The sequence below is a fragment of the Schistocerca nitens genome, chromosome 9, assembly GCF_023898315.1.
Source record: "Schistocerca nitens isolate TAMUIC-IGC-003100 chromosome 9, iqSchNite1.1, whole genome shotgun sequence".
NCBI classification, from domain to species: domain Eukaryota; kingdom Metazoa; phylum Arthropoda; class Insecta; order Orthoptera; family Acrididae; genus Schistocerca; species Schistocerca nitens.
In genome coordinates this window covers 287,440,048-287,458,744 of record NC_064622.1, presented here as the reverse complement: position 1 = coordinate 287,458,744, position 18,697 = coordinate 287,440,048, and the positions used below count along the sequence as shown (strand labels likewise).

General features: G+C 43.8%; 1 long non-coding RNA gene across 1 annotated transcript in view; it reads left to right on the top strand.

Annotated features, from left to right (window-relative positions):
- LOC126203799 (uncharacterized) overlaps positions 1 to 18,285 on the top strand; it is a 332,644-nt gene extending 314,359 nt beyond the window's left edge. Inside the window, exon 3 of the long non-coding RNA XR_007540373.1 lies at positions 17,924 to 18,285. This is a non-coding gene — a long non-coding RNA (uncharacterized LOC126203799). The remainder of the gene's footprint in view (positions 1 to 17,923) is intronic.
- Positions 18,286 to 18,697: the final 412 nt, after the last annotated feature.

The following is an 18,697-nucleotide window of genomic DNA, read 5'->3' as shown; positions in this document are numbered from 1 at the left end:
CCAAACTGAGAAGGCCGCCATTAGATACCTTTCAAACTCGCTCAGTTGGCTCTCGGAAGCGCAAGTGTGTCCTCGTGGCATGGTTGCCTGCTTGCTTCTGAAGTCTGCACCACAGTGGGCCTTCTAGCTGTGAGCATTCCCTATTAGACACAGATGGCGCTCTGGTAGCCATCCCACCCTGCTATCTGTTGGCGGACGACGCTGAAATTATTATCAGTGCACGTACTATCCTCTTGGCGACGTATGCCGTCATCAGTTCAAAATCGACGTCATCTTTTCAGATGTACTAATTTTTTTTCCGGCGGTATGTATGTGGTCAGACAAGTTGTACCTATTCCACCGTTTTGAATCGTAGAGCTCTCTCTGTCGTACTGTGAATCACAGGAAAGCAACTAAAGCTATTTCTGTACATAGGTCAAATGTTAAATAGAATAACGGAAATATTTTCATAGACTATGTCTCATGATAGCCATCTGACAGTCCGTGTGTTAGTTTGACAATCATGTAACTATCTCTTCTCGGTCCTCCATTCTAATGAGGTCAGTATTCCTTCATTTCTCTATCAATGCTTGTCCGTTGGCAGGTCTCTGATACCACCCAGTTCTTAATCTTCAGTTTAAAGGAATTTCATTCCATTGCACTCGTGTTTAGTCACCTTCAACATATTCAAACGTATTTGTGTTCCATCGAGATGTGTAAAGATAATTCTTATCGGCATCCTAGGGTTCACAGGGAGTTTGTGGTCGTTTCTTTACCGATTGCGTTGCGGTCTGTTAAGCAACCAGTTTTCATGACTCAGTTGTACTGGGAAGAAGAAAGCCTCTACGGGCATATTCAAGTTGTAGCTCGTACATTGTAATTACTAACGGCGAGATATGCCGATGTGTATTGCTCGATGTCGGTAGACATTAAAAGACGGAGAATCTTGGGAAAATTGTTAACGCCGTAAGTACAAGAGGCGTAATAGAACTGAGACTAAAAATACCTCAGAAACTACATGGAAAGTCATGTTCCAAGTAAGTGACGAAACGTGAAACAAATACATCAATGAGCAATTGAATTTCAGATGCCGACTGTGTACAATAGAAAGATCCGTATAGGCGGACAGAATACATCAGCGTGGCAGGTAACCGTAATGCCATCAGACCTTCTACTGCTCGTCGGATTGAGAGCAAAGCCTGGGAGAGGCAGAGACGAGATCTCACCACGTTCGACAGCTGCACATCAGCTGCACCACGTGCACGGTAGCCCCACATCGTCACTCTTGCTAGCGCTTTTCGTCATACATCCTAAAGACATGTCTGTTTAGAGTACCTCTGTTCCAACAATACCATAGCCACCACAGTCAAAGTGGTAAATAGCTCAGCTGATAGATGGCGTCATCGGCCTTCTCGAACTGAAACAGCGCAAAATATAAGAATGTTGGAGACAGTTTGTAGTTATTAATTAATGAATAGACTTTCCAATTGCTAATATGATCTTTATTTTTCTAGACAAAATTAAATATTAGCGGTTGGATCCTCTATTGATTTATTTGATATGCAGTTGCGGAACAACTTCAGTCTGTAAACATGGTGAAACTGAGAGGCTGTTAGTAGTTATACCAACCAACAGAAAGGCTAATTGCAGATAAAAATCTTACTCTTAGCCAAATAGTCGACAAACGTAATGATAGAGAGAAACTCAGATTTATAGACCATGTGAAAGCATTTGGCGAAGGCAATTGTGGAAAACTACGGTTCTTTCTTGAAAAAGATATTTTTGCGAATAAAACCGGCTAATATATTTCTTTATTTATAATGGCTTTTCGGCTACTGCTTTCATCAGATCAAAACTTAACTTGCAGATCGATGTTCAGCTTCAGTTTCAATGTTTAAAGGGGGCATTAACGGTTACGACCCGCTGAGACGTAGATTATATTCCAGGTGATAAAGGATGTTGTTTTATAAGTTCTAAGTTTTGGTCGGATGAAACGCCATTATACACAAAGAAATATGTTAAGCTATCTATGCTGCTTCATTCGCAAAACTCTGCAACCACTTTTAGAAAAAAAATTTCTTTATTAATGTAAAGGCAAATTATCATGAGTCCGGACAAAGTTATAAAAACCACACATGAAATTTCTTGGCCGATTAAAACAGTGACCGGCCTGAGATTCGAACGCGGGACCTTTGCCTTTTGTAGGCAATTGTTATAGCCATGTTTTTTGTTGTTGATATTTTGTTCTATATTGTTCGTTGAATTTGTTAGTGGTGGTCATCCGATGACACCCGTTCAGGTTCTTCGTTGATCCGTTCACTCAGTTGTTTTTATTATAGAGGGTAGCTAACCCTCTGACCGAACACGCTGAGCTACCGTGCCGGCGCCAACTGAGCAACCCAAGGACGACAAATGATGGCTTCTCACAGCTATCTCGTCTCCCATATTCCAAACTTCACAGAAGGTCTCCTGCGATACTAGCAAGGCTAGCACTCCTGGAAGAAAGGCTATTGCGGAAACATGGCTTAGCCACAGCCATGGGCTGTGCAGTTGTGCTTGGGTAGTTCAATCGGTAAAGCACTTGTCTGCGAAAGGCAAAGGTTCCGAGTTCGATTCTCGGTCCAGCGCACACTTTTAATGTGCCTGGAGGTATCGTTTCAGCGCACACTCCGCAGCAGAATGAAAATTTCATTCTAACAAAAACCATGTTGAGATTCAAAAGAAACCTTTGCTTTAAGTGAGCGTTTTAAGAATAAAGTAAGAGTAAGTAGCAAAAAGGTAAACAGAGACAAAGTGCTGTGAAAATGATGCAGAAGTTTAAGAGCTACATACACAAATTGCTTGAAATACATTAACTGGGTTACTGGCAGATGACCTGCTAATAATTGGTGATAAAGAAGATGCCGTGCTGTTAACATTTATGTCATAACTAGAGAGCACGATATTAACATTTGAATCGATGAGACTAAGAGTCATCTACGGAGACTCCTTCAGGGGAGTGTAACACAAGAGTTGCCATTTACTTTGTACATGAACGCCTTAGCGAATATTAATAGTTGTTATCTCAGCATTTTCTCTGATGGTGCTATTGTCTATGAGGAAATTTCAGTATATTTGCATTATGTACAGTTTGATACAAAATATCAGCCAGGTGCAGAGACTGGTAAGTAACCCCTAGTGCAGAAAATAGCTTAGTTGTGGCCTTTACAAAACGTAAAATCGTGATGTTCTTTGATTACAGGAGTAATGACTGACTCAATCGAAAAACTGGAGAATAATAATGTGTAAAGATATGAAGTGGAAAGATCAGGCTCAATGGCACATAAAGCAAATTACAGTCTACGATTCGTTTGCGGGATACTGAGAAATTACACTTTATCTACTAAAGTAATTACATACACAGTACCTTTAAGGTTCATATTTGAAAACTACTCAAGTGTTTGGGACACGTATCAAGCTTAGCATGGGACATCCTAGCTACAGAAAGAAGGACTGTGGGAAAGGCCACAGGAAGGAGGATTATCAGTCAACGACCCGTCCACAACGATGTCATTAGAGACAGAGCGCCAGCTGTGAGTGGAAAAAGCATGCGAAGAAAACAGGCCGTTCCACTTCGAAGCAACTATACCGGCAGTTGCCTTACGTGATTTAGAAAAGTCGCAGGAAGGTTAAATCTTGGCGACTGCTCAATAATTTCGGCCGCATTTGATAGAGACGCAGCTAAGGCTCATGCTCAACTCGTCGTGCGGCGAACAAGGCTTCCGCTCTACTTCTTCCTCTAAATTCCCTGCAGGCGTCCATCCACAGGCAGACCGGTGTGACAGACCGGTGCGATGTGTCTGCTGTACCCGACCGCTTGCGAGTAGAGGCGTATCTGTGGTCTAGCGTGAAATGTAGCGAAATTTTCTGAAATATCGATATGTCCACTTTTCAATAAATCGTCATACTGGTATCGTTGAAGACGATTAACCAGGTGCAAACTATCAGTATTTTCGATACATCAAAAAGAATGATGACCTCAGATGTTCAGTCCCATAGTGCTCAGAGCCATTTGAACCATTTTTAAAAAATATTAATAAAATATTCTCGTGTTTAAAGCCGCGTCAAACGGTTAGCTGTCCAAGAGCTCTCGGCAGAGATCTCATCCGTCATTGTGAATTGGATGACTGTTGTGTGGATGCTGCTGCCCTGCTGGATTGCAACTGTGTACGACCTGGGATCTCCTGACCGCGGAGTTGGAGGTGGAATGGGGACGGGCTACCGAAACGTCACCGCATGTGGTGCGGGAGTGAGTACCAGTGACGTCACAGGCGACGGCGCGGCTGTATAAATACGCAAGCGGCATTCACACTACAGTCAATCACTTGACAATGGGAGAGATCTCTGCCGGAAGCTCGTGGGCATTTAACCAATTGACGCGGGTTGAAACCCGAGGATATTTTGTTAATGGATATCGCCGCGAGAGCGAGCATTCGTACAGAGTCATTCTTACTTATTTGAAGTTGTCAGTTGAGAAACAAGAAACTGATGTGATTCAAATTTGATCTGTGAGTAGTCTCTCATTGTCGTCTGACACATGTTACGTAAAGAAATTTGTTTAATTCATACAAAATATTTTCGTACTTCTCAAAGTAAAGAAAATTTAAAGAGACAATTAATTACTGAATTTATAGTAACGCATATATTATAAACAAAATAGTTCTTCCTAAAAAGAAATTTCCAACATCAACATTTTTGACACGTTGATTGCTACCAGCGGCCAAATAGAGCCTCACTCCTAATGTCGTGCGCGCGGTCTATCCTGGCGGTAAAACATCCGTCACTTGGCGTGCGGCAGTCAATGTGTTAAAGTTCTAGTGTATATCTTAGTTCAACGTCTCGAATGAATGATAAATGCTAACAAAATACCCTATCAATTCAATAATACGTTCACTCGTGAGAAAACTGTAGATGAGCCAAAGATCATTTAACACACATTTTTCAATCTCAGAAAAGATCTTTCATTTCTTTGATACTACGAAAGTCGAATACCTCACCCGTTAAAAGCGAAACCTTTACAGGATCACTTTGTTGTCGGTCCGACAACCGAAAAAAATACATTTTTTCAGCAAGAGGTAAACGTATCAAATTGAAATTCATGTCACATACTAATATCTGCAGTTTCTTGGCGGTGTAAAACATTGAAGCTTCTAAGTCAATACAATCAAAAGATACGTCCGTATATGTCACATATTTTGATAGCCGCAATCTCAGTCATCAAAAGCTATAAGGTGTTGTTGATGTTGTCTTCAGTCCTGAGACTGGTTTGATGCAGCTCTCCATGATACTCTATCCTGTGCAAGCTTCTTCATCTCCCAGTACTTACTGCAACCTACATCCTTCTGAATCTGCTTAGTGTATTCACCTCTTGGTCTCCCTCTATGATTTTTACCCTCCACGCTGCCCTCCAATGTTAAATTTGTGATCCCTTGATGCCTCAGAACATGTCCTACCAACCGGTCCCTTCTTCTAGTCAAGTTGTGCCACAAACGCCTCTTCTCCCCAATTCTATTCAATACCTCCTCATTAGTTATGTGATCTACCCATCAAATCTCCAGCATTCTTCTGTAGCACCACATTTCGAAAGCTTCTATTCTCTTCTTGTCCAAACTACACTCCTGGAAATTGAAATAAGAACACCGTGAATTCATTGTCCCAGGAAGGGGAAACTTTATTGACACATTCCTGGGGTCAGATACATCACATGATCACACTGACAGAACCACAGGCACATAGACACAGGCAACAGAGCACGCACAATGTCGGCACTAGTACAGTGTATATCCACCTTTCGCAGCAATGCAGGCTGCTAGTCTCCCATGGAGACGATCGTAGAGATGCTGGATGTAGTCCTGTGGAACGGCTTGCCATGCCATTTCCACCTGGCGCCTCAGTTGGACCAGCGTTCGTGCTGGACGTGCAGACCGCGTGAGACGACGCTTCATCCAGTCCCAAACATGCTCAATGGGGGACAGATCCGGAGATCTTGCTGGCCAGGGTAGTTGACTTACACCTTCTAGAGCACGTTGGGTGGCACGGGATACATGCGGACGTGCATTGTCCTGTTGGAACAGCAAGTTCCCTTGCCGGTCTAGGAATGGTAGAACGATGGGTTCGATGACGGTTTGGATGTACCGTGCACTATTCAGTGTCCCCTCGACGATCACCAGTGGTGTACGGCCAGTGTAGGAGATCGCTCCCCACACCATGATGCCGGGTGTTGGCCCTGTGTGCCTCGGTCGTATGCAGTCCTGATTGTGGCGCTCACCTGCACGGCGCCAAACACGCATACGACCATCATTGGCACCAAGGCAGAAGCGACTCTCATCGCTGAAGACGACACGTCTCCATTCGTCCCTCCATTCACGCCTGTCGCGACACCACTGGAGGCGGGCTGCACGATGTTGGGGCGTGAGCGGAAGACGGCCTAACGGTGTGCGGGACCGTAGCCCAGCTTCATGGAGACGGTTGCGAATGGTCCTCGCCGATACCCCAGGAGCAACAGTGTCCCTAATTTGCTGGGAAGTGGCGGTGCGGTCCCCTACGGCACTGCGTAGGATCCTACGGTCTTGGCGTGCATCCGTGCGTCGCTGCGGTCCGGTGCCAGGTCGACGGGCACGTGCACCTTCCGCCGACCACTGGCGACAACATCGATGTACTGTGGAGACCTCACGCCCCACGTGTTGAGCAATTCGGCGGTACGTCCACCCGGCCTCCCGCATGCCCACTATACGCCCTCGCTCAAAGTCCGTCAACTGCACATACGGTTCACGTCCACGCTGTCGCGGCATGCTACCAGTGTTAAAGACTGCGATGGAGCTCCGTATGCCACGGCAAACTGGCTGACACTGACGGCGGCGGTGCACAAATGCTGCGCAGCTAGCGCCATTCGACGGCCAACACCGCGGTTCCTGGTGTGTCCGCTGTGCCGTGCGTGTGATCATTGCTTGTACAGCCCTCTCGCAGTGTCCGGAGCAAGTATGGTGGGTCTGACACACCGGTGTCAATGTGTTCTTTTTTCCATTTCCAGGAGTGTATTTATCATCCATGTTTCACTTCCATACATGGCTGCACTCCATACAATTACTTTCAGAAACGACTTCCTGACACTAAAATCAACACTCGATGTTAACAAATTTCTCTTCTTCAGAAACGTTTCCTTGTCATTGCCAGTCTACATCATCAGTTATTTTGCTCCCCAAATAGCAAAACTCCTTTACTACTTTAAGTGTCTCAGTTCCTAATCTAATTCCCTCAGCATCACCCGACTTAATTCGACTACATTCCATTATCCTCGTTTTGCTTTTGTTGATGTTCATCTTATATCCTCCATTCAAGACACTGCCCATTCCGTTTAATTGCTCTTCTAAGTCTTTTGCTGTCTCTGACAGAATTACAATGTCATCGGCGAACCACAACATTTTTATTTCTTCTCCATGGATTTTAATACCTACTCCGAATTTTCCTTTTGTTTCCTTTACTGCTTGCTCAGTATGCCGATTGAATAACATCGGGGACAGGCTACAACCCTGTCTCACTCCCTTCCCAACCGCTGCTTCCCTTTCATGCCACTCGACTCTTATAACTGCCATCTGGTTTCTGTACAAATTGTAAATAGCCCTTCGCTCCCTGTATTTTACCCCTGCCATCTTTAGAATTTGAAAGAGAGTATTCCAGTCAACATTGTCAAAAGCTTTCTCTAAGTCTACAAATGCTAGAAACGTAGGTTTGCCTTTCATTAATCTAGTCGTAGTGTCAGTATTGCCTCACGTGTTCCAACATTTCTGCGGAATCCAAACTGATCTTCCCCGAGGTCGGCTTCTACCAGTTTTTCCATTCGTCTGTAAAGAATTCGCGTTAGTGTTTTGCAGCAGTGACTTATTAAACTGATAGTTCGGTAATTTTCACATCTGTCAATACCTCTTTTCTTTGGGATTGGAATTATTATATTCCTCTTGAAGTCTGAGGGGATTTCACCTGTCTCATACATCTTGCTAACCAGATGGTAGAGTTTTGTCAGGACTGGCTCTCCCAAGTCTGTCAGTAGTTCTAATGGAATGTTGTCGACTCCCGGGGCCTTGTTTCGACTCAGGTCTTTCAGTGTTCTGTCAAACTGTTAAAAAAAATGGTTCAAATGGCTCTGAGCACTATGGGACTCAACTGCGGAGGTCATTAGTCCCCTAGAACTTAGAACTAGTTAAACCTAACTAACCTAAGGACATCACAAACATCCATGCCCGAGGCAGGATTCGAACCTGCGACCGTAGCGGTCCTGCGGTTCCAGACTGCAGCGCCTTTAACCGCACGGCCACTTCGGCCGGCTCAAACTGTTCACACAGTATCGTATCTCCCATTTCATCTTCATCTACATCCTATTCAATTTCCATAATATTGTCCACAAGTACATCGCTCTTGTATAGACCCTCTATATACTCCGTCTACCTTTCTGCATTCCCTTTTTTGCTTAGAACTGGGTTTCCATCTGAGCTCTTGATATTCATACAAGTGTCTCTCTTTTCTCCAAAGGTCTCTTTAATTTTCCTGTAGGCAGTATCTATCTTACCCCTAGTAAGATAAGCCTCTACATCCTTACATTTGTCCACTAGCCATCCCTGCTTAGCCATTTTGGACTTCCTGACAATCTCATTTTTGAGACGTTTGTATTCCTTTTTGCCTGCTTCATTTACTGCGTTTTTATATTTTCTCCTTTCATCAGTTAAATTCAATATTTCTTCTGTTACCCAAGGATTTCTACTAGCCATTGTCTTTTTACCTACTTGATCCTCTGCCGCCTTCACTACTTCATCCCTCAGAGCTACCCATTCTTCTTCTGCTGTATTTCTTTCCCCCATTCCTGTCAATTTTTCCCTTATGCTCTCCCTGAAACTCTGTAAAACCTCTGGTTTCGTCAGTTTATCCAGGTCCCATCTCCTTAAATTCCCAACTTTTTGCAGTTTCTTCAGTTTTAAACTACAGTTCATAACCAATAGATTGTGGTCAGAGTCCACATCTGCCCCTGGAAATGTCTTACAATTTAAAACCTGGTTCCTAAATCTCTGTCTTACAATTATATAATCTATCTGATACCTTCTAGTATCTCCAGGATTCTTCCATGTATACAACCTTATTTTATGATTCTTGAACCAAGTGTTAGCTATGATTAAGTTATGCTCTGTGCAAAATTCTACCATTTCTCTTTTATTTCTCACCCTCAATCCATATTCATCCACTATGGTTCCTTCTCTCCCTTTTCGTACTCTCGAATTCCAGTCACCGATGACTATTAAATTTTCGTCTCCCTTCACTACCTGAATAATTTCTTTTATCTAATCATACATTTCATCAATTTCTTCATTATCTGCAGAGCCAGTTGGCATATAAACTTGTACTACTGTAGTAGGCATGTGCTTCGTGTCTATCTTGGCCACAATAATGCGTTCAGTATGCTGTTTGTAGTAGCTTACCCGCACTCCTATTTTTTTATTCATTATTAAACCTACTCCATTACCCCTATTTGATTTTGTATTTATAACCCTGTATTCACCTGACCAAAAGTCTTGTTCCTCCTGCCACCGAACTTCACTAATTCCCACTATATCTAACTTTAACCTATCCATTTCCCTTTTTAAATTTTCTTACCTACCTGCCCGATTAAGGGATCTGACATTCCACGCTCCGATCCGTAGAACGCCAGTTTTCTTTCTCCTGATAACGACGTCCTCCTGAGTAAGTCCCCGCCCGGAGATCCGAATGGGGGACTATTTTACCTCCGGAATATTTTACCCAAGAGGACGCCATCATTATTTAACCATACAGTAAAACTGCATTCCCTCGGGAAAAATTACGGCTGTAGTTTCCCCTTGCTTTCAGCCGTTCACAGTACCAGAACAGCAAGGCCGTTTTGGTTAGTGTTACAAGGCCAGAGCAATCAATCATCCAGACTGTTGCCCCAGCAACTACTGAAAAGGCTGCTGCCCCTCTTCAGGAACCAAACGTTTGTCTGGCCTCTCAACAGATACCCCTCCGTTGTGGTTGCACCTACGGTACGGCCATCTGTATCGCTATAAGGTAGAACGAAGAAATCTAAAGATTGTCGAAATTTATAATAATATTACACGAAAAATTATTTCTTTTGTCATTTACTATCCGACTTCAAACTTAAAATTAAAACATTGTCGAAAGTCTTGGGCTGCGCGGGGTAGCCGTGTGGTTTGGGGCGCCTTGCCACGGTTCGCGCGGCTCTCCCCGTAGGAGGTTCGAGTCCTCCCTCGGGCATGAGTGCGTGTGTGTTGTCCTTAGAGTAAGTTAGTTTAAGTTAGAAGAACTAGTGTGTAGTCCGCAGCCCGTGGTCGTGCGGCAGCGTTCTCGCTTCCCACGCCCGGGTTCCCGGGTTCGATTCCCGGCGGGGTCAGGGATTTTCTCTGCCTCGTGATGACTGGGTGTTGTGTGCTGTCCTTAGGTTAGTTAGGTTTAAGTAGCTCTAAGTTCTAGGGGACTGATGACCATAGATGTTAAGTCCCATAGTGCTCAGAGCCATTTGAACCATTTTTGAACTAGTGTGTAAGCTTAGGAATCGATGACCTCAGCAGTTTGGTCCCATAAAACTCACCACAAATTTCCATTTAGAAAGTCTTGGAATTCTGAGGATTGATATCTTGCCAGTATCGATGTCGATAATAGACAAAAGTCGTGATTCTCGATTCCCGGGATGGATGACTGTCTATATACTAATTAATTTTCTACGCAACGCACAGAGCTCTAGTCCTAGTTGCACAGGCCGATTTGTTGATGAAAGAGGTGTCAGAGTGTGAAACCCGGTGCCACTGCAAAGCGCACTGTACTCATTTCTACTTGGGCCAACGTATCCACTGAATTTAGCGGTTCCATTCAGTGCATCGCCTAACGTCACGAGACGCTGTGGAGCTGTTTGCAAAGCATCCCAGGTGATAAAAAATTTTGTGGTAGCTCCTCTCCTCCTTTCTCCGACCAAATGTTGACGATGAAAATTTTGCCCCGTAGGATTCGAATTTCTCCTCCAGACTCGAAACGGTTGGGTTCGGCCCGGCTCTCTTCTATCTGCTCCCCCCCCTCCCTCCCCCAGCCATCCCACACCCACGTCCCCTACGAATAGGGTCTTATTCTCATCCTCAGCTCCGAAGGCAAATATCAACTCAGACACAAAACACACACTGAGTATCGAATCAGCATCAGGCGACAGACTATTGTAAGTCCTGATGCATTACGACAATTCATCAAGCTTTTCACCTCTCTCTGTCGATTTGTACTAGTTCACTTACTTGTAAACTCACTGAACGATCACATAGAGGGTGAACGAGGAAGAACGATACCATAGATGTTTGTATTCTGGTCGGAATAGAAACTGGTTCCAGGACGTACAAATAACTTGGTTGAAATAATTTATTGTTTCCAACAGATGTATAATTTACTATAACTTAAATCAGATTTTCAAAATCGAGTCACCAATTCTCTTACAACGCAACATACAATATTATACGTTGATCTTAGCAGGACGATTTTCAGCACTCTAGTAAGTCACCGATTTGCACCTTATGTATACATTTTTTCTGTAGACTTCACATGTCATCCATCTTTATTGTTGGGAGACGCAGTTGTTGAAATAACATGGTCGCTGCTGCCAACCTACTGGTTAGAAGATGTTAGACCAAGTGATATCTGACGAACGAAATGAGCAAGGAATAAGGTTAAGCCTTGTAACCGAAAGAGACTCCTCCTCGTGGTTCATGTAGAAAGCATGGCCGTTTTATACCAATTCTGCAACATCATTTATTCGCATAGGATTTTCTGAACACTGTTTCTCCTTTAGTTACATATTCCAACCATCCGTTGTTCTAATAAAACGCTGGGGAACATTAATTAATATCAGTGGACACTTTACTTTGGAGAACGTGCAGGTAGTTTTAAAAATTCACAGTTCTTAGGTTACTAGTAGTCTAGAAAAAATGAATGACTGTCTACCTGCGTCATGTCAAGTCAATATGGAAAAATTAATCAGACTTTTCATATTTTTTTATAGTTTCATCTCAGTTTACTTAGTAACAATTTTAGGTTCAGGTGTACAATCGGAAAATGAAGGAAAATAAAATAAAGAAGCAATCCAGTAAGTGTGACTTTTATTTCTGTCAATAATAGTTATTACGAGCGACTGTGCTTGAAAATATATTGACACTACGTAACAGGAGCACGTGTGTTGCTGAGTTGGTCCGTGTAATGTCGCCCGACTGTCAAAATGTCGTGTGGAGACCACAGGAAAGCTGAGACAAAGACCACGAATGTGTGGGCTGCACGTGCGCTGATATGCGCTTTGTGGTTGTGTCTCGTATTCGCGGTTCATTCTAACGTCAGTAATTTTATTGCACTCGTTCTGGCTGCGGATGAAGACGCCGTTACCTTAAACCTGCTTGTGAAACCCGAGGGACAGGTAAGTACCACATGTTACGTCAACCGTGTGCGACGCTGCGAAATCACGGTTCAGTTTACCGTACATTAACTATTACATCAATCTCGATTATTCCGCATGGCTGTAAGGTAGATTAGTTTGTAATATTCGTCTACTGTCTTAGAATGAAAGCTGTTAAAATCGTTTTAGGGCAGTTATTTTTAAGTGATCTTCACGCGCATCCCACGTGACTCTGCGATCAGACTTCCATTAGCTTCGTACGTATCGATTTACTGTACTTACCCTTGACACTATACCATTTTTTTCTCTAGGAAGTGATAAACAAAGCAGAAGAATACTGGATGCCTCCTTGTAAAGTTTTTGCAGATTATAGAAAGGCGTTTGCTTCAGTTAGCCATCCTACTGACGTGCAACACTTAGCTGAGCAAAGGATGAAGGTGGCCTGCATTAACGTCCGGTACCGTATATACGAAATACTACAGCGTTTCTCACTGTCAGGGAACCAACTCAAGCGTTTCCAACTCACGAAGGAGTGAAAGAAGGTTATCCAATCTCTCTCAAGCGGTTTTATGGCGCCGTTGGCATGGCGCTGTCAGAATTAAACTAGGAAGAAAAAGAAATTTGAATCAACGAGAAGAGCCTTAACAACGGAGATTTTCAAATGACATTGTGCTGTTGGCAATTCATTTCGAAGAACTACAGACGTTGGTCTCGTATCTCTCTTCAGAAGGTCAGACAGTGGGACAGAACATAAACATTTCCAAGACGAAAATCTTGTTTGTGTTCTCTGTACACAATACAATAGTAAAGCAAGTTGTGTAGAAGTATTATATTAAAACGTAATTACAAATTATTTTCTTGTACGCGAATTTTAAATCTATATTTAAGTTATAATACAGGAAATCGGTAAAAATGTGTTATTCGCAAAAGTACATAGGTTAATCATACGCTAATATCCGTTTACAGATGCCGACGTAAATGTTTCCAGAGGTTCTCAGTTGCTGAAAAGGAACTATTGTCGACATAAAACAACAATATGCCCAACAAAGATGAACAGGATGAGTACTTGAGTGCTAAAATTCTTCCCTATATACCAACAGCTAGGAAACAACGCCCAAATAAAGTGAATTGTGGGCAGAAAATGTTCAAATGTGTGTGAATTCCTAAGGGACCAAACTGCTGAGGTCATCGGTCCCTAGACTTACACACTACTTAAACTAACTGAAGCTAAGAACAACACACACACACACACACACACACACACACACACACACACACACACCCATGCCCGACGGAGGACTCGAACCTCCTGCGGTAGGGGCCGGTGGGAGAAAGACAGTGTATCTGAAAGTGAAGTTTGGGACAGTGATCAAGAGTGACGACTTTTAACAAAATAAACAGCGTTGTTTAATAAGTAATAAACGTGAAGTTAACTCTACCATGATACAAATCAAGGCATTAAAAAGGAAATTGATTTCCATTATATTGTCTATTTTGATTTGTTTATACAAATAATAAGAATTTGTATGAACACGTCGAATTGATTAAAAAGAACATTTTGCTTGAAAATATACTATTTTTTTAGTTAACCGATATTTATGATAAAATGCGTGTTGTTAAATGGTTCAAATGGCTCTGAGCACTATGGGACTTAACTTCTGAGGTCATCAGTCACCTAGAACTTAGAACTAATTAAATCTAACTAACCTAAGGACAACCACACATCCATGCCCGAAGCAGGATTCGAATCCTGCGATCGCTCCGAGCGATCGCTCGGTTCCAGACTGTAACGCCTAGAACCGCACGGCCACTCCGGCTGGCGCGTGTTGTTAAATAAAGGAGTGGATATGTCGGTCTTTTCTATTTTCGTTTTCTATAATTTGCCTTTATTCTATGCTTCAGCTTCCAGTATGAGAGTGCATTCTTTCTGATGAGCATGTGGGAGTTGTTATGAGGTTTGGGAATAATGCTATTCAAGATTATACAGCTTCGGGAGAGCCGCGTCGTCTGAGGCGCCTTGTCACGGTCCGCCCGGCTGCCCCCGTCGGAGGTTCGCGTCCGCCCTCGGTCATGGGTGTGTGTGTTGCCCTTAGCGTAAGTTAGTTTAAGTTACATTAAATCCTGTGTAAGGTTAGGGACCGATGACCTCAGCAGTTTGGTCCCATAAGACCTTATCACAAATTTCAATTTTTTTTACACCTTTTTCAATACTTCTCAAAACTACTGTTGAGCGACGTGTCCCCCTTTTGCTCTCAACACTTGTCGGTAGGGATCTGACCGGAGGTGGGAGCGTTATGATCTGGCGAGTGTTTTAGTGGCATTCCCTAGGTGATCTCGTCATTGTGGAAGGCACAGTAGATCAACACAGCTATGCATCTGTCCTTGGGAACCATGTCCGTCCCTATATGTGGATTATTTCTTCCTCGACACGGCGACATGTACAGCAGGACACAGATCGCATTGTACGTGCGTAGTTCTGAGAGCACTGGGGTGAGTTTACTATCTCTCCTGGCACCAAACTCCCCGGATTTAAACCCAATCGAGAACCTGTGAGATCACCTTGACCGGGCTGTTGACGCTATCGATCCTCAACTGAGAAACATGGAGCAGATGGCCTCGGCTGTGAGTTCACCATAACTCCACATCCCTGTCGGTACCTTCTAGAACCTCACTGACTCTTTTACGGTACGTCCGCGCAGTAAAATGTGGTTTCTCAGGCTTTCCACAGGTGGACACATTGTCACTGAACCGTGCAAATAACTCCGCACCGCTCCCTGTATTAGAGGCATGTGACGCTATTGATACGATCTGTCCGTTGGCTGAGGAGGTTTAGGTCGGTGACCCTCTTTGTACTATTCCTGTGGATAAGATACGTGTCAGCATAGAGTTTCACCCTCACCTTCGTCATCAACAATACAGACAGCACACCCATCACGAGTTCAAAATAGCCCTTTTCACTGAAAAGTTGCATAACACTTGACATGAAAGTCACTAAAGTGTTCCCACACTACAGTGAGCATGTCTTGAGTTACAGCTACACTGTCGAATAACTGGCACCACACAGGGAAGCTGTACCGTACACTGCATGCAAACAAGCTCCACACATCCCCCACACAGTGAGATGATCTATGGCCGATCTCCCACTACTGTATAACGATCTTGATTGTTACAGGAATGTAGCAGCTGCAGCAACTGGGACACATCGCCATCGCTTGTCACGGTAATGCTGCATGATACCTATACTAACAAATCCAACCTTGCATGAGCTATCGCAGCTAGTAAGCCACTACTGCTCTTACTACCCATCCCACTGTCGCAGAGGTTTTTTTCCCACGGCACGAGCCATGGCACTTTTTTCCCTCTGCTCTTCAAATCGCTACCCTCACTCGCGTTTCGTCCACTATCTATCACCTGATGGACCGTGTTAATGCGTAGCCTTACCCAGACACACGGACAACATCACAGCCCAGCATCCTGTGATCCACTTACTGGACAACTAACATGTTTACGGAGGTGACCACGTTGGTGCGGGCGTGGAGGGGCCCCATCTCTTTATTACCACAGTTGCTGTTACGTGATGTCTCAAGTTCATCCATTGTTGTTAGTAACGGAGTCTCTTATAAACCCCCACGAGATAATCACATAGACTCAGGTCTGAGGTCCGGCGATCTTGGAGGTCAGTAATGTAAGGCTGAATCATTTGGTAAAGTGCGACCGATCCATCGTTCAGTAATTCTTTGATTTGAAGATTCCCGCACTTCCAGATGCCAGTGTGGCGGTGCCCCATCCTGTTGGTAAATGAAGTCGTTCGAATGAGTTTCCAACTGTGGGAAAAAAAGGGTATCAAGCATATCGAGATATGTGCTTCCTGCAATACTGTTCTCGGCAAAGAAAAATGGACCATAAACCTTTTCCCGTGAAACTGCACAAAACACATTAAATTTTGGAGAGCCACTCTCATGTTGTACAACTTCATGTGTGAGCCGCCGCGTTTTGCTGGCGCGCTAGCCTTATCTTTGCCGAAGGAGTTAACTGGAGGCTCTCCTGAAGAACGTGACAGTTCGCGTTCAGTGTTACCTGAAGCCGGAATGCGCTTGTGGTGGAGCGAGAACCGACTACGTGTATGGGGCAGCTTGGTGGAGAGCCTTTCCTGTCGCCGCCGGCCGCGGTGGTCTAGCGGTTCTAGGCGCTCAGTCCGGAACCGCGGGACTGCTACGGTCGCAGGTTCGAATCCTGCTTCGGGCATGGATGTGTGTGATGTCCTTAGGTTAGTTAGGTTTAAGTAGTTCTAAGTTCTGGGGGACTGATGACCACAGATGTTAAGTCCCATAGTGCTCAGAACCATTTGAACCATTTTGAACCTTTCCTGTCGCCTGTGAGGAGGATTGTTGCCGCCTTGGGTTGCGTGCTGCTACTTCCGGACACGGCTGTCTACGGTAGCGTGGTGCCTTACTGGCGCCTGCTGTACCCGAAGCAAGCCATATCGGACGTCCAGCGAAAGGTTAAGTGAATTTGTTCGTGATATGTGACTGCAGATTTGTCAGCACTGCTGTAGTGCTTTAAAATATATCGAACGTTTATTTGGCTTATGCCATAATAAACTTCCTGTGGTGTGAATGCATTCTGTGAATCCACTATTGGGTGTTGCTGAAACATTGGGTGTATAAGTGCTCCAGATGGTTTAAAATGGCTCTGAGCACTATGAGACTAAACTTCTAAGGTAATCACTCCCATAGAACTAAGCACTACTTAAACCTAACTAACCTAAGGACAGCGACCGTAGCGGTCGCGCGGTTCCAGACTGTAGAACCTAGAATCGCTCGGACACCCTGACCATCTGCTGCAGATGTTCAGAATGATATGCTATGTAATAATCCCTCTATGTAGGAATCATTTATTTAGTTTGGTGTGTAATTCTTCTTTTACCGTCAAATGTGTACGCTTCATTGTATTGCCACAATTAATCCAATATTCAGTATTTTTCATTGAGAATAGTTGCACATATTTGTTAAAACTGATTTTGTGCCTTCATCTGTCAGCTAAGTGATAAGACCTGATGTACAGTGTATTTATATTTTGCATGGTCGTCATTCCGGAGGAGAAATGTTTATAAATGTTAATCGAAACGCAAAGTACTTGGGCCGGCCGAAGTGGCCGTGCGGTTAAAGGCGCTGCAGTCTGGAACCGCAAGACCGCTACGGCCGCAGGTTCGAATCCTGCCTCGGGCATGGATGTTTGTGATGTCCTTAGGTTAGTTAGGTTTAACTAGTTCTAAGTTCTAGGGGACTAATGACCTCAGCAGTTGAGTCCCATAGTGCCATTGAACCATTTAAACCAAAGTACTTGACCTTAAAGAAGGCAGTGTGCCGTTTTATTAGTGAATAATTTAACCTGTTATTAGTATCTTTTGGTGGTTTTTTACATTGTCCCTGCAGACCTGGTCTGTGCGCTTGTTAAATGTTACAGCTGGCTGGCTCGTGTTTTGGACTGAGCGCTACCTTTCCACCTACGGGTACCGGGGCTGTGAAATCCTGGGTAGCGGGAGGTGACTCCGGGTCGAAGCTCGAGAAGTGGGTCCTGTACGAACTGCCGGCTTCCATCTTGGCTTCTCCAAGTTCAGTTTTCGTTCCGCCTTCGATCGACCTGGCGTCACTCCTAACTAATTAATTCTGATGCTAATTATCTTTATTCGGGTATTTATTATATTTATTAAACTTTGTCTGGAGAGCAACATACAATTGCGAATTAATTTTAAGCCGTCAGGCGCATGATTGTTAGTGGTTTTAAAATTTTCTTATATATGAGATTTGTTTCATAAAATATATTGGTAGCAGATTAAGATATTGGTGTTTTAAAGGAATTTGTGTATATGATTGATAAATAAAACGAGTGATAACAAAAGGGGTCCAGTCCTTCCTATTTGTTTCCCTATTCCATAGTAGACCAACGTACCAATGTGGTTGATCCATACCGCATGTTCCCAGATTATGACGGTTCACCTTTCCATTTAAGTGGAATGTTGCCTCATGACTAAACATTAAGCGTGGAAGAAAACTGTCATTGTCCATCTAGCCAAGAACGAAATTACAGAACACCACACGTTGTTGTTTTTCACCTTCGCGAAAAGCTTCCAGTAGCTGAATTTTCCATGGTTTCATATATAAAGGTCGACGCAACATACGCCAGACAGACATCGGGGACATGCTGAGCTGTCGATCTGCTCAGCGAATGGATTATTGC